Genomic DNA, 15,144 nt, shown 5'->3' with positions numbered 1-15,144 from the left:
GATGCCTCCAGCTTTGTTCTTTTGCTTAGGATTGTCTTGGCTATATGGGCTCTTTTTTGGTTCCATATGAAATTTAAAGTAGTTTTTTCTAATTCTGTGAAGAAAGTCAGTGGTAGCTTGATGGGGATAGCATTGAATCTATAAATTACTTTGGGCAGTATGGCCATTTTCACGATATTGATTCTTCCTATCCATGAGCATGGAATGCAAATTAGTTCAGCCATTGTGGACTACAGTGTGGCAATTCCTCAAGGATCTAGAACCAGAAATACCATTTGACCCAGCAATACCATGACTGGGTATATACCCAATGGATTATAAATAATTCTACTATAAAGACACATGCACATGTATGTTTATTGCAGCACTATTTACGATAGCAAAGACTTAGAACCAATCCAAATGCCCATCAATGATAGACTGGATTAAGAAAATGTGGCACATATACACTGTGGAATACTATGCAGCCACAAAAAAAGATGAGTTCATGCCCTTTGCAGGGACATGGATGATGCTGGAAACCATCATTCTCAGCAAACTAACACAGGGACAGAAAACCAAACACTGCATGTTCTCACTCATAAGTAGGAGTTGAACAATGAGAACACATGGACAGAAGGAGGGGAACATCATACACTGAGGCCTGTCAGGGGGTGGGGGGCTAGGGAAGAGATAGCGTTAGGAGAAATATGTAATGTAGATGATGGATTGATGGGTGCAGCAAACCACCATGGCACATGTATACCTATGTAGCAAACCTGCATGTTCTGCACATGTATCCTAGAACTTAAAGTATAATAATAATAAAAAAAAAGAGCACCTAGTATGTGCATAGCATTGTTCTAGATACTGTGGGGATATGAAGTTTAAACATAGATCATGCCCTCATTGAGCTTACATGCAGTTGAAAAGATAGGATATAAATCCATGAAAATTTTTACAGTGCTATTTATTAACAATACATGACAAGAGTACTAGAAATATTACTTGTGACTATTTTGTCTATTCTATCCAAGCTGGATGCCTGGCTGTTTCTCAGTTATACTAAATGAGTTCTTCTCTCAGGGTCTTCATACTTGCTCTTCCCTCTGCCTGAAACACTCTTCCTCCAGTTTTTTTTTTGTTTGTTTGTTTTTTGTTTTGGCTCTCTCCATCACTTTAGGCCTCCATTAAAATTGTCAACTTCAGGGAAGTTGCCTTCCCTGACCACAACCACACTATTTCAAATAGCAATCCTTCCCCACCTGGGTTTGGTAACTCTGTAGTCTCTTACCTCCTTTATTTTTCTTCATTGCGTTTATTTACTTGACATTATATTTTATATTTACTTTGTTACTTTCTTATTGTCTGTCTCCTGCACTAAAAGATAAACTCCTTGAAGGCAGGGTTTGGGCTTTTTGACTTCTGTATGCTCCAGATCTAGAAGAGTACCAAGCACATAGTAGATGCTTAATGGAAGAAAGAAAAGGTACAGAATGAATATACAGACATGTGACAGTACTCTGTGTGTGTGTGTGTGTGTGTGTGTGTGTGTGTGTGCCGAGTGTTTATTTTGAAGAAGTATCTGTCTAGTTCTGGTTCATAGAACCAGTTAGGCTATACACATATATATACAAGGATTGTTTTTTAAGTGCCACTTCTTCCCTTTTTTTTTTTCACCTTCCCTTCCTACCATCCTGAAGGGGTCTGCACTCCAGAATTATACTTTAAACTCCCCCACTTGATATTCTTCCTGCAGTTCCTCAAACTTAATATTTATAACACTGAACTCATTATCTTCTCCCCCAAACTTGCCTCTCTTCCTGTTTTTTTTTTTTTTAATTTTGTGCTAGAATACGGAGTCATCCCTGCATCCTTCCTCTGCTCCCACATCTATTCGGTCACTAAGTGCTTTCCATTCCCCCTCCAAGCCCTTCTCAATTCTGTCCATACCTCTCCATTCTCACTGCCACTGTCCCAGTTCAGGCTGCCATGACAGTTTCATAACAGGCTCCCTGCTTGCAGTCTCTCTTTTATGTATTTTATCCTCCAGGATATAGCTGAGTTATTTTTGTAAAACATAGGTTGGATCACATTGCTCTCCACTGCAGCCATGATGGCCAAACCCTGGCTCTGACCTGTCATTCTGGCCGTATCTCCACACTACTTGCTGGTCCTTGGACAGGTCATCTACTTACACACTGAGGAGCCATTGCTCAGGCTAGCTGCTTATGCTCTAGCTTGCTGGATACTCCTTTCACCTTTTTCCCACTGGTGAATTCAATCTTCAAGTCCCAGCTTAGAGACCACTTCTTTTGAGAGCCCCACCTTCTTGTCAGTCATGATTACCACTTCAAAGAAGATTCCATATAACTGATAAATGAATTCAGTGATACTCTTTCTCATCAGAGCTCTTACGGTATTTTGTTTAAAGCCCCATTAGAGGGCTTTATTGTACTATATTTAGGTGTGTTTGATATGATCTGTCTCCCTATGAGAATGTGAACTCCATAATACTAATAGCTAACATATTGAGCCGTGAATACACTATGCTAAGCCAGGCATGGTGCTAACCACTTTATATGCAGTAACCTCCAACAGCCCTGTAAGGCAGATAATATTACTACTATAATAGTAGTAGTAATATTTCAAAGATAAAGAAACTGAATGCAGGGTGGTGAATTCACTTATGCAGGGTTATACAACTAGAAAATGGTAGAACTAGGATTCAAACCAAGAAGTTCACATCCTCAAGCCCTACTGTAGGCTACCTTTGTGGTGATTAGAGGCCTTATCTTATTCATCTTTGTATTCCCAGTCTCTAGTATTGTGTTGCCATATGATAAATGCTTTTCATATAGTATAACAGAAGAAAAATGATTACGAAGCATACTAGCTATTTGCTAAAAAACTGATAGACCATGATGAAAGAATTAGTCCTGTTCCTCAATACAAGGGCTATACATGGGCTTTCCTGAATCTGTACCATTTTTTTTAAGAAGTAGGAAAGATGCAAGGTATAAAGAGAAAGTTATTCCAGAAGTAGATGCAGATATAGGTCCTGACTGGGACTAACATGGCTCTCCAGTGTTGCCATATCCTCAGAAAGACCCGGCATTGTAAGTCCTTGTTCTCACATGGCAGAGTGATTTTGAGAAAAACATTTCTAAGCCGAGCGCATTGGCTCATGCCTGTAATCCCAGCACTTTGGGAAGACAAGGCAGGCAGATCACTTGAGGACAGGAATTTGAGACCAGCCTGGCCAACACAGGGAGGTCCTGTATCCATGAAAAATACAAAAAATTAGCTGGGTGTGGTGGCGCGTGCCTATAATCCCAGCTACTCCAGAGGCTGAGGCAGGAGAATCACTTGAACCTGGGAGGTGGAGGTTGCAGTGAGCTGAGATTGAGCCACTGCACTTCAGCCTGGGTGACAGAGCGAAACTCTGTCTCTAAAATAAAATAAAAAGAAAAACATTTTTAGTCAGGGAAGATTGGAACTCTTATCAGCAAGTATGCCAACCAAAGAGTTAAAAGTATTGTGTGACTGAGCATTTACATAAGCCCGATTCTTTCTCCTTGAGCCTCTATATGTAAGAGACAACAATCAGACACAGAGCCACTTGCATAGCCTTTTCGGGTTGTAGTTAATTTATTGAAAAAGCAGGCACCATCACGCCTCTAATCATAGATAAGACATACAGTTAATGATGAGATAAGCTGTAAAGCCCATGTGTGCCAGTTATTTATTTGCAGGTGGGAATCTTCTCAACATTTGTAGAAACAATTGAATGGCTTTAGAGTACTAGCAAACATATTACCTCTCTTTTAGCAAGATGTACACTACAAGTAATTCTTTCACTATGATTTTTCTCAAAGTGGATTTGGCCAAGAATGTTTTAAAATATCTAGAAAATTAATTTATTTCCTCATGTTCCTTCTGTGAGGTACTTTGTTGTGAGGCTGTGGTAAGTCACAATAAAATTAATTTCAAGAACTAAAATGGATTATTTCAGTTATATGATTGAGTTGACATTAATGTGAACTGTTGAACATAAACTGACATTGTAAGCAAACACCTATGGGAAATTATTGAAACGCTGTAAGGTCAAGGGTCAAGGATACATTTTGATTGAGGTTTTTGTATTATCATCTGGTGAAACCCAAAAGTTATTAATCTGCAGGCATCATATTACAGTGTTATTACTTTGTCATTAGGTTTTGTAATTATGTTGATAAAGCAATTCAAGAACATGTCTGTAGAATAGCATTACAATTTTATTGAGTTTTCATTACAATGGTAATAATGTTAATGAAAGTATATGAAGGCCCATAATGATCCAGTTAACACTGAGTATTATAATAACAAAAGAATATGAATAGAATTCTTTGGGGATTTCATCATACCTGAGATATGATGCAATGGATACATTACTTGGTTATAAAATGGATGCAAATAAAATTCAGCGTGTTATGATACATCCGTCCTTGCCTGACCCAGGCACAGCTGCAAGTATTGAAAGCTTTCATTTATAGACTCAGGACAATTTAATTCTAGAGCCAATTTTAAACAAACTTATGGGAATATATCAGAAAATCTGATCTTCACCCCAATCCCTGGTGGAAGATCTTTCTTGCTGCTCTGAGCTCAGTGTGTCTGAAGTGGGCCCCTTATTGCCTATAAACGTTCATCCTGGTTCTGAGCTTTCACCATCTTTTGCATGACAATAGGACCATGACTCTGTCTTAGCTTGTTACTGTTCTCTTTAGTTTCTCCGTTGATACTGAAGCCCTATCCTGAAACCTCAAGTGTCTTCTTTGAGATTCCATTTTTCTTTTTAGCCCCTAGTAGGCTTCTCAAAGGCTGAACCTTGCCATGGACTGGAGTCCTTATTTATGCCAGGTGAATCTCTTGGAGCTACACAGCTTCCACCACCCACCTGATTACCAGTATTGCCATTGCCATGGCCATTCTGTGGCTTGCATCCTACACTTGTTTGGACCTTATGAGTGATGAGGCTTTCCCAACTTGCATCCGAATTTTATCCTTCCCTCTAGGATTTCATAATTTGAGAAGCTGGCCACCCTTCTTGGGGACCTGTCCTAAAGCTGAATTTATTCTCCTAGCATGAAATCTCACCATTCCCAACCTATTGAAGTCCTAGCATGCCTCATGACTGAGTTATGTATATTGGCATGCACAGTTAGAAACACTAAACCAACTTACACTGAGGTTCATTGTTTATATAGTCATTTAAGTGAATTGTATAATGAATAAATGGAGATATATACCAGTTGTAAGGATGAATTGTCTTGATTTCCCACCCCCATCAAACTTAGGAATCCACCTGTAGCATACCAGCCTTAACATGCATGTGAACAGAACTTTCTGCCAAATGCTTTTATGTTGAAGATTAGCTTTCAGGAAAAGCCTACAGTATAAGCATGTTTATCCATTATGTTATTCAGAACAAGCTCATGTAAAGATGTGCTATAGTGTACTAGAAGGGTTCTAGCCTTGGATTCAAATTATAGTCCTCTGCCTTTTATCCATGGGGAATATGTTCTAAGACCCCCAGTGGGTGTCTGAAACCACTGATAGTACTGAATATAATTGCTGTCAATCATAATATGTTTCTGTTCATGTCTTCCACCCACAAATTTAATGCCTTTCCATCTTAACTAAGCACTTGTCATGCACTGTGGCTATAACTTTTGCAGTTTGAGCTATGACAGCAAAACTAGCACAAATTTCTTTTTCCCTCTTCACAATTTCACAGACAGAAGATTTGCTCTAACTCAGTATAAGATGCTTTTTCCTTATTAAGTTGAGGACTTTCACCTTTTCACTGTTAAAGGAAGCACTTTATAGCTTCTCTTTGGCATATCCAAATTTCCAGCAACACTACTCTTGCTCTTTGAGGCCATTATTAAGTAAAAAAAGTGTTACTTGAACATAAGCACTGTGATACCACAACAGTAGACCTGATAACCAAGTGGCTACTAAGTGACTCATGGGCTAAGTGACTGGAGTGGATAGCATATACAGTGTAGATACACAGGACAAAGGGAGGATTCACCTTCCAAGAGGGATGGAGTGGGAGGGCAAGAGATTTCATCATGCTACTCAGAACAGCATGCAATTTAAAACTTATGAATTGTTTATTTCTATAAATTTTCATTTAATATTTTCAGACCACAATTGACTGAGAGTAACTGAAATTATGGAAAGCAAGATCACAGATAAAGGAGACTACCGTTTCTGGAGTTAAAAATGCCCTTGAGAAATTCATTTTACCTCTCTCTGTCTTAATTTCTCACATGTAAAATGAAGAAAATAATATCTAAGCCACATGCTACGAGTGTTGAATTATAGAGATGGAAGTATTCAACTCCTTGCCTTAGATACAATAGGTGCTCAATAATTGCTTGCTCACTTATATTTTCTATACAACATAGATGCATAATGCAGGGAGGGTGAGATGCATTAGGACGTTCATACTTCTGATTGCAAAAGGCCATATGCAATGCAAATCCTTCATCTTTTTTGTGTCTCGAAGAGGGACACAACTTTATGGCTTTAATTAATACGTTGTCCAAAAGCACCCACACTTAGCAGGGCTTACAAAATAGTCAGAGAACAAAGTACATGCTTTAGAATCAGAACTCTGGCCTTTCCTGATTATTACTCCAATTTTTTTTTTTTTTTTTTTTTTTGAGACGGAGTTTTGTCACCTAGGCTGGAGTGCAATGGTGCAGTCTTAGCTCACTGCAACCTCTGCCTCTCTGGTTCCAGCGATTCTCCTGCCTCAGCCTCCCAAGTAGCTAAATTTACAGGCGCCCACCACCACGCCTGGCTAATTTTTTTTTTAACTTTAGCAGAGATGGGGTTTCGCCGTGTTGGCCAGGCTGTCTTCGAACTCCTAACCCCAGGCAATTTGCCCACCTTGGCTTCCCAAAGTGCTGGGATTACAGGGGTGAGCCACCAGGCCTGGCCCTATTACACCTATTATCTCAGTTTCTTCAAAACTTGTATTTAGCAGTTAGTAGGCATTCAAAAAACATTTGTTGCAGTAAACTTTACTTTTAGGTTATCTAGTCTACGCATTCATTTTACAGATGGCGTAAGTACGGTCTCAAAATATTAAGTCAGTTATATCCAAAGTCCAGCACTTAGTCAGTAGCAGAGTCAGGATAGAACCTAATGTTACTAATTTCCAGCCAAGTTAAATTGACTTCTATTTCTACATTTTTCTTTTTCACTCATGATGTGGTGCCCTTTCTCTGTCCCTCTCTCCATTTCTCCTTGCTTTCCTTTCCACAATACCTATGCTGGCTACATATTGAGAATCTAAAATGAACAAGACACGTTTCCTACTTTTATACATGCCTGAGACATCCTGCCTCAGCTGACCTCTCTGAACCCACCCCAGTGCTGCCTGCTTATGGCTACCTGACTGCACTGGCTAACTTCTCTGCCAAGATCTATGGTTGCCTTCCTTTTCTTCTAGCCTTTTTACCCTTACAAGCATTTTTCAACCTCTTGATTTATTAGTCATCCTCTGTGCATAAATCAGGATTTCCTACCTAGACCTCCTCTCCTTTGGGTGCCTACATCCTACTGTGGTGTCCCAGTGCAGTGGGAGGTCTTAGGCACAGTTTGAAATTCTGTCCTTTTGGTGGCTCTGCAGGTGGTCCCCTGCTGGAGAGTTCATGTCTCCACTGCCTTCCTCAACCTCTGCATGTGGAGTCTGCACTTGACAAGATCAATGGTATGTGATTCTCGAAATTATTCTAATTGTGGCAGAAGCCTCAGTCACACCAGCTTAATGAGACCTGGAGTAGGTCTTAATTTCGATATGCCAATGTAAGCATGAAGGTATTTGCATGTCTGGCAAGTTATTTTCTACCCCACCTCTTGTCCTACTCCACTAGTTCTTAAGATGAGTTCTGCCTCATTTTCCTTTTGTTTAAACTGGACTACCTCCCTACCAGCTCCTACCGGGATCTTCCTTGGGAGACCAGCCCTACTCCTTGTGTCACCAACTCCTGTCTGTATCCTGCTCTTCAAGGGCAACAGTCCTGAAACCAGGGATCCATTGCCTACCCAATGTCAAGCTTCCTGATTTCTACTGCTATACCAACCCCAGTATGAACGGGAGTGGGCATTCTTCCCACTATGGATGTAGCTGACCTCCCCTCCTCTGCTATCATGTTGAGAAGATGCCCTTTTGGGTTAGACCCTACAAGACTACTGACTTCAGAGATGGGTACAGGGAACATCACTTTCCTGCACGGAGTAGAACAAAATGGCAAAATCTGGAAGGAGAGATTCAATCCCTAAATGTCAATATCCAAGAGATGTAGGAACTGACTGTTTTGTGGTAATACGTATTATTAATGGAGATAAGTGCCCTTTTGTGCCCAGATAACACTGGCTGCATAGCTTTGGGAGATAATGCATCGCTAAGTACTCCTGACACCCATTGCAAGGTTGATTTCTAAACAAATGGGCTGAAACTTAATTAGTTCTAATTCTAAAACACAAGGGCTCTGGGCCCACCTCAGCATGAAGAATGGAATCAAAGGTGCCAACTAAAGAGAATATTCCAGATGCTCACATTGAAATATGTAATCTGAGAGTGTTTTAAGTGCATCTGAGTACTTTAGTGCTTCATAAATGGTCGAGCTACATTATCAATCCTGGATATTGAGACACTAATAAACAAACACCTCTTACTTTTTATAATGCTGTGTGCCTGAGTCAGAGGAAATGTTGAGGATGATTAGAATACTGGAATACTCCTTTGTGGTTAGATGTTACTAAATCCCAATAGACTTTGGAGGTCAAAAAAAAAAACTTCAACTATATGCCACATAAAATCTACTATAACTGGGGTTTTCTGAGATCATTTTCCTAAAATAATAAACATAACAACAGAAAGTTGACTGCATGAGAATGAAATGTAGAACATTCAGTTTGCCAGTTTTTTTTTTTAAATTACCTGATGAATGATGATCTTTTGGTTTAATAAAGCAACATGTTTAGGAAACTCCAAAATAGATTGATTTTATTATCTCTTTGTTTAGATGATGAGAACAGGGCCATATATTTTTCATGATTGCCTTCCTCAATACCTTGTATAGTGCTTTGTACATAGTAGGCCTCTATAGTTATTAATTGAGCATTTCATGAATTATTCATTTTCTATAATGACCAAAGAAGCCATTGCACTGATAAACTTTAACAGAACTTTTTGCTGCCTGCATGCAGTCTTGGTCATAGTTTACAACCATTTATGCCATTTCCTCCCATTTTAACATTTTTGTAATTTGTATTATGTCCCAGGTCTATGAAATTTCTGAGGCATAGTATAAAGTGCAAAGTTAATGCTTCTTTTGCACACAAATATAACCCTCATGAGAATAAAGTCATGGATTTCAAACTTATATTTCAATGTGACAACTATATAAAGCCAGATTGATATATATTTTAAATCATTTTCCCTATGGCTTTATCCCCACCTGTCCTTCTCCAAAGCCTCATAGCAGCTTTAGCAAGATATTTATTAATTTAGTTGCATCTTTCACATAGTATCGGATTTGTGTAAATGCAATAAAATTCATAACACTCCTGTATAACATAGGGCAGAGACAAGCAGGACCCTTATGCTCTGAGGCTGGAATATAAAGTAGTTTCAGTTGCTGAGATAGATTAATTCTTTAGAGTCAGAAAACAGTCTTTAACTCCAGTCAGCCCAATTTCTGCCAAATAAGCAAGAAGATAAATGCATCATTCTTTGAAGACAGAAGACATGTTGAGAATCAGACAACTTAATTTCAAATATGAAATATATCTAATTGATTTGCAATACTGTCCCTGGTGTACTACCCATTGAAGATGCAATATTCTGAGGTTTCTGGACCTGTGACACCAGCTAGAAAAACATTATCTGCCACTTCTGCTTGAGCAATAAGAAGACATAGGAAAAGCATGAGGGATGATGATACACGACTCTGCAACTCCTGTGGGTCACTGCACTTTATCAACCAGAGACTAGTAGCACACAAACATATTATGGGGCTGATTTTGTCCTCGGCTACATCATCAATTGGTGTATGTGAATCACCTGACCCTTAATGGGAACCTTCATATACAGTCAAAGACAGAATTTAGATTAGGATGTGAACAGGCCAAACAGGCTGCCTCTGGCAGGAGGTAAATGTGCTCTTTTAGCCTATCTTTATCTGGCTAATGAAATAATATTACCGAGTAGTGATTTCTTTTCTTCTTGTGGTTTGACTTTGGTGATTTCTTTTTTCTTCTAGGACTGCATTAAATTGCAGGAATGGAACTTCAATTAATATTATAATAATCCTCATTGCTGATAGTGTTTTTTAAGCTCATTATCATCACATTTCTGTGTGATGTTTTAAAGATGCACAAGAGATTTAAAAATCCCTGATTAAATATTTCCAGTTCTTACTAATATAAATTCATACAGCCTAAAAGTATTAATGTGATCAATGCTAAGAATAGCAACATCCACAGTAAATATGCTGAACCTTTGTAAATTGCAATATTTATCTGATTTATTTTCTTGAATGTTGTCATCTACTCCAAACACAGATTATTGGAGAGTTCTGCCATGTATAAGAGATGTCAGAAATAATTTTGGCCAGCTATATGGGGATCAATTTATGTGTCTATTATGCACCCACCAAATATTTAGCATAATGTATCAAAATAGAATGTGAGAATAGGTAATTTGTTACAAAAGCAAAAATCAATACCATAAGTAAGTAAATAACTGAATTAAATTAATGATTGTTTAAAATGTATTATTTGTTATAGCTCTTGAAAATTGGGCAACCACAATTATTTTTCTGCATATGTTTTTGTGACATTTCTACTCTGAAGAATTCCTGTATAATAAACTCCATTTCGTGATTTTTTTTTTAATCAAGTGTCATGGTCTAGACTAATGGACACATCTGCATATGCTCCAGTATATTTCTTCGTGGGTGTCTTCTAAAATATTCTTATATTTTAACTGTCCTAGCAACAACATCATCACTCCCAATTATAGATCATGGGACTTCAAAAAGTTCATGGAAAATGAAAACACTATACATGGATTTCAAAATCCATGCACGAAAATACCCTGGTGTTAACTTGTTATAACATGTCTGAACAGGATCTAGTTTGAGGCACTAAGAAAGATAAGACATCAGTTTGAAAAGAGCCCCTATCAGAGCAACATAAATTCTGCTAAAATTGAAGCAAGAACAAATACCAAGTGTATGGTGAAGCCTGGGTGGAAGAATGGTGAAGTCATTGATACTTTATGAAAAGTGTATGGAGACAAGGCCCCAAAGAAATCAGTTTACAAATGGATAGCTTGTTTTAAGAAGTGATGAAACGGTGTTGAAAGTAAAGCCCATGGTACCAGACCATCCATATTGATTTGTGAGGAAAAAATTAATCTTGTTCATGCACTAATTGAAGAGTGTAGAGGATTACAGCAGAAATAATACCCAATACCATAGATGTCTAAATTGGCTCAGCTTACACAATTCTGACTGAAAAAGTTGAGCAACTTTCCACTCTGGGTGCCAAAACTGTTGCACCCAAATCAGCTCCAGACAAGAGCAGAGCTTTCAATGTAAATTTTAAACAAGTGGGATCAAGATCCTGAAGCATTTCTTCAAAGAACTGTAACAGGAGGGGTGAAACATGGCTTTACCAGTATTATCCTGAAGACAAAACACAGTCAAAGTAATGACTACCAAGAGGTGGAAGTGGTTCAGTCAAAGCAAAAGTGGACTGACCAAGAGCAAAGATCACAGCAGTAGTTTTTTGGAATGCTCCAGTCATTTTGCTTGTTGATTTTCTGGAGCACCAAAAAGTGATAACATCTGCTTATTATGAGAGTGTTTTGAGAAAGCCAATACTTTAGCAGAAAAACACCCAGGAAAGCTTCACTAAGAGTCCTTCTCCACTCTGACAATGCTCCTGCTCATTCTTCTCAACAAAGAAGTGCAGTTTTATGAGTGTCAATGGAAAATCATTAGGCATCTACCTTATAGTTCTGATTTGGCTCCTTCTGACTTCTTTTGTTTCCTTATCTGAAAAAATCTTTAAAGGGCACCTATTTTTCTTCAGTAAATAATGTAAAAAAGACTGCATTGGGATGGTCAAATACCCATGATTTTCAGTTCTTTAGGGATGGACTAAATGGCTGATATCATCACTTAACAAAAGTGTCTTGAACTTGACAGAGCTTGTGTTGAGAAACAAAGTTTATATTTTTTATTTGTATCTTTTAATTCAGTTTTTCTATGAACTTTTTGAAGCCTCCTCTTTAAAATTGTCTTCCTCTTATAAAGGTTTTTTTATTTTTAAAAATACTGAAACTATAAAAAAAGTCTCTAAAATGTATGTCATTAATTCCCATAACATACTCTTTAATTTTACTTAGTAACATAAATTGCTTAAAACAGAACATATAGAATTTCATATTCACAAGTTTGCCTAATATGATGTTTCAGAAAAATATTGTATGTTCTCTTAGTTAATGCTTATGTCCTTGCCATTGACTTGTTTACAGATTATTTCATTGGATTGCCCTCTAATTCTGAGTTTTTAGTCTGAAATCCACCCAGTGTATGTGCAGGTCAAAGTCTGGAGGAGCTTTGGGGTAATAGGAAGAACTCAAGACTCTAAGTCCGGAGACACAGGTTTGAATTCTAGGTCCCTGGGTTCCTAAATCTCTCTGAGCCTTCGGTTTCTTCATCTATGATAAGTGGATGACAATAATTAGTTTACAGGGCGACTGTGAGGATTAAATGAAATATAATACTTTGAATACTTAGCATATATTTAATTTGACATAATCTAAAAGTGTTTGCCCAGGTTTGCTGGAAGTAAAAAATTGGTGCTCAACATCACCTCTCACTTGAATGGAAGAATAGCCATTGGACAGAGACATCCGTATATTAATGATTGGCTCTGGGTCTGTTTAGTTTTATTTGAGTCAATGAATAAGTGCCCATACAGCACTTTGTCCACTACTAATATTCTTATACTGTGTTAATTTCCATAGCAGCATTACTGCCTGCTGAGTTTCCTGGATTTGCTGAGCTAAACAAGTTCATTCGCACCCAGTTCCACCTGCGATGAAGATCCATCTACAGGGCTGGAACTGACAGGGAAAACTTTTCATCCCATCTGAGGTCACCTTCACTTACAGGATGCTGGCTGCTGATAAGTATCCTATCAGGAGAAGAAAAGAAAAATAATTTGACACTTATAGCCTGTCTTGAAAGATGAGATTCACTTATCAGCAAACCAGATGAAGAGAATCACTGAGCACAGAAATGAGATCTGAGTACACTAGAACTCAACTAATGTATCCCTGCCCATACAGGGTTAGTCTCTACAAATTGCCTATTTCAGTTATTTAGCCCCATTTTTTCCCAGAGATGGTGTGTTTCACATAATCAATAGCTACAAAATAAAAGCAGCATCTGCCTTGCCTTCTTTTCCCGTTATTTGGCTGTGGCCTCCTAACAATGTGACAAACAGAAGAAGAGAGAAGTAAACAAGAAATCAAAGAGATCTAGGGGAGATGGCTAACGTGGGGGTGAGGAGAGAAGCAAATACCGGTTTCACAACAGGTTGAATCATTGCCAAGGAACCCAGATTGACAAATATGATATACTGTTGAGATTCTCAGTGGCAACTGTTGCCAGTTTTGCAAAAGAGCAGTGTTATTGGAGCCGGATTTGGAAAGCAGATTTTGTGAAAAGTCTAGGATTCTGCTGTCTCCCAGGACTTGGTTCTAATTTTGTCTTTGGGCTGTCCTCAATGCTCCCACCTCTCACGCATGTGTTCTATTTGGGGGCTTATTGTGGAGGAAGCCAGCTAATGCTACATCCAGAAAGAGAGAGGGAGAAAAAAAGTCCAAATATATATTTTTCTTTATTGAAATGGAAAAACAAACTCAAAATTATCTGGATTTTATGTTTCCAGCCATCCTTAGTCACAGACAGAGCTCAGCAATCTGCTCACCTTGGCCCACTGAGAGCTGATATTTCACTGACAATTTTTTGCCCACCTGTAAAAGTTTGTCTCTCCCCAGCTGAGTATTGGTTCCCCACCCTTCTCCTTCTTCAGACTCTACTCTAATCCCCATGCATTCCCAGGCTTCCTGGGGCTGATGTGGGAAGACAAAGGAGGAACCCAGGACCCTAAGAAAAGGCAGCCTTCTGATACCCACTGCTATGGGATCATTATAGGAGGGCCAGTACTTGGTGGATAGCTGTGAGATGCAGCATAACTGTGCTCTCTGCAGGCAGGGCTTCTCCCTCAGGCTTGAGTTGTATTTTCCATGAACTTGTGCTGGGCCTTCCAGTGCCCAGCTCTTAGTCTTAGAAACTCCTTTGCTGCTAAGACCTTTCAGAGTGAGGCCTGAGGTAAGAGCAAAGCTGAAGGAAATCAGGTGGCAGGCCTGCTCCAGTCCTGGTCTGGTCCTGGGGGTGAGCATGTTGTGCAGGATGGTAGGTTGGTTCTCCCCATCTCGAGCCTTTGGGTGCTCTGGTTTCTTTGGCATATAGGTATGCACTGGGTTGGTCCCTAGGATCCTCTACCTGCCTTTTAGAATGTATGAAGTGGTCCTGGTTCCACCCTAATGTGAAAGAAGATCTTGCCATCATATAGGCAAGAGCAATGGGTCCCAACACATGGCCTAATGATGGCCATCATAAGATGATCAGACCATCTTTTTGTTATTTGAGTTATAATAACAAAGTAGATCGAAGATAGGTCCACTCTGTAGAACTAAAGTCATATGCATTGCTTTTCTCTACTTGCCGAATTGCTGTCTAGCACCCCCTTTTCTCTCTGAACTCCCCATCTTTTCAAGGGCATAAGGACCCCTTTCTGATTAGGAGAAAATGCAGGAATTTATTTTGAATTTTCTCTTTATTTCTGGTGCTGTGAGCACTTGGCCTTACAGTTGGAGTGGTAGCTGGGTATTAGGCCTTGTCTGGGCTTTCCTCATTTTCAGCAGAGCCCAGCTGGCTTTGGCCCGGTTTGGAGATTCTCCAACCAAGTCCCACCCCCAGAGAGGTTGCCGTACTCTCGCCATTAGAGAAGCAGCGG

At 39.1% G+C, this 15,144-nt stretch overlaps 1 long non-coding RNA gene across 1 annotated transcript in view; it reads left to right on the top strand.

The window, feature by feature from the left end:
- Nucleotides 1–13,966, top strand: part of LOC129014320 (uncharacterized) — a 57,184-nt gene extending 43,218 nt beyond the window's left edge. Inside the window, exons 3-4 of the long non-coding RNA XR_008494198.2 lie at nucleotides 7,670–7,750; nucleotides 13,085–13,966. This is a non-coding gene — a long non-coding RNA (uncharacterized LOC129014320). The remainder of the gene's footprint in view (nucleotides 1–7,669; nucleotides 7,751–13,084) is intronic.
- The last annotated feature ends 1,178 nt before the right edge of the window (nucleotides 13,967–15,144 follow it).

This window comes from Pongo pygmaeus, chromosome 1 (genome assembly GCF_028885625.2).
Source record: "Pongo pygmaeus isolate AG05252 chromosome 1, NHGRI_mPonPyg2-v2.0_pri, whole genome shotgun sequence".
Lineage (NCBI taxonomy): Eukaryota > Metazoa > Chordata > Mammalia > Primates > Hominidae > Pongo > Pongo pygmaeus.
Note: the sequence above shows the minus strand (reverse complement) of the source record. Positions and strands in the feature narration are given on the sequence as shown.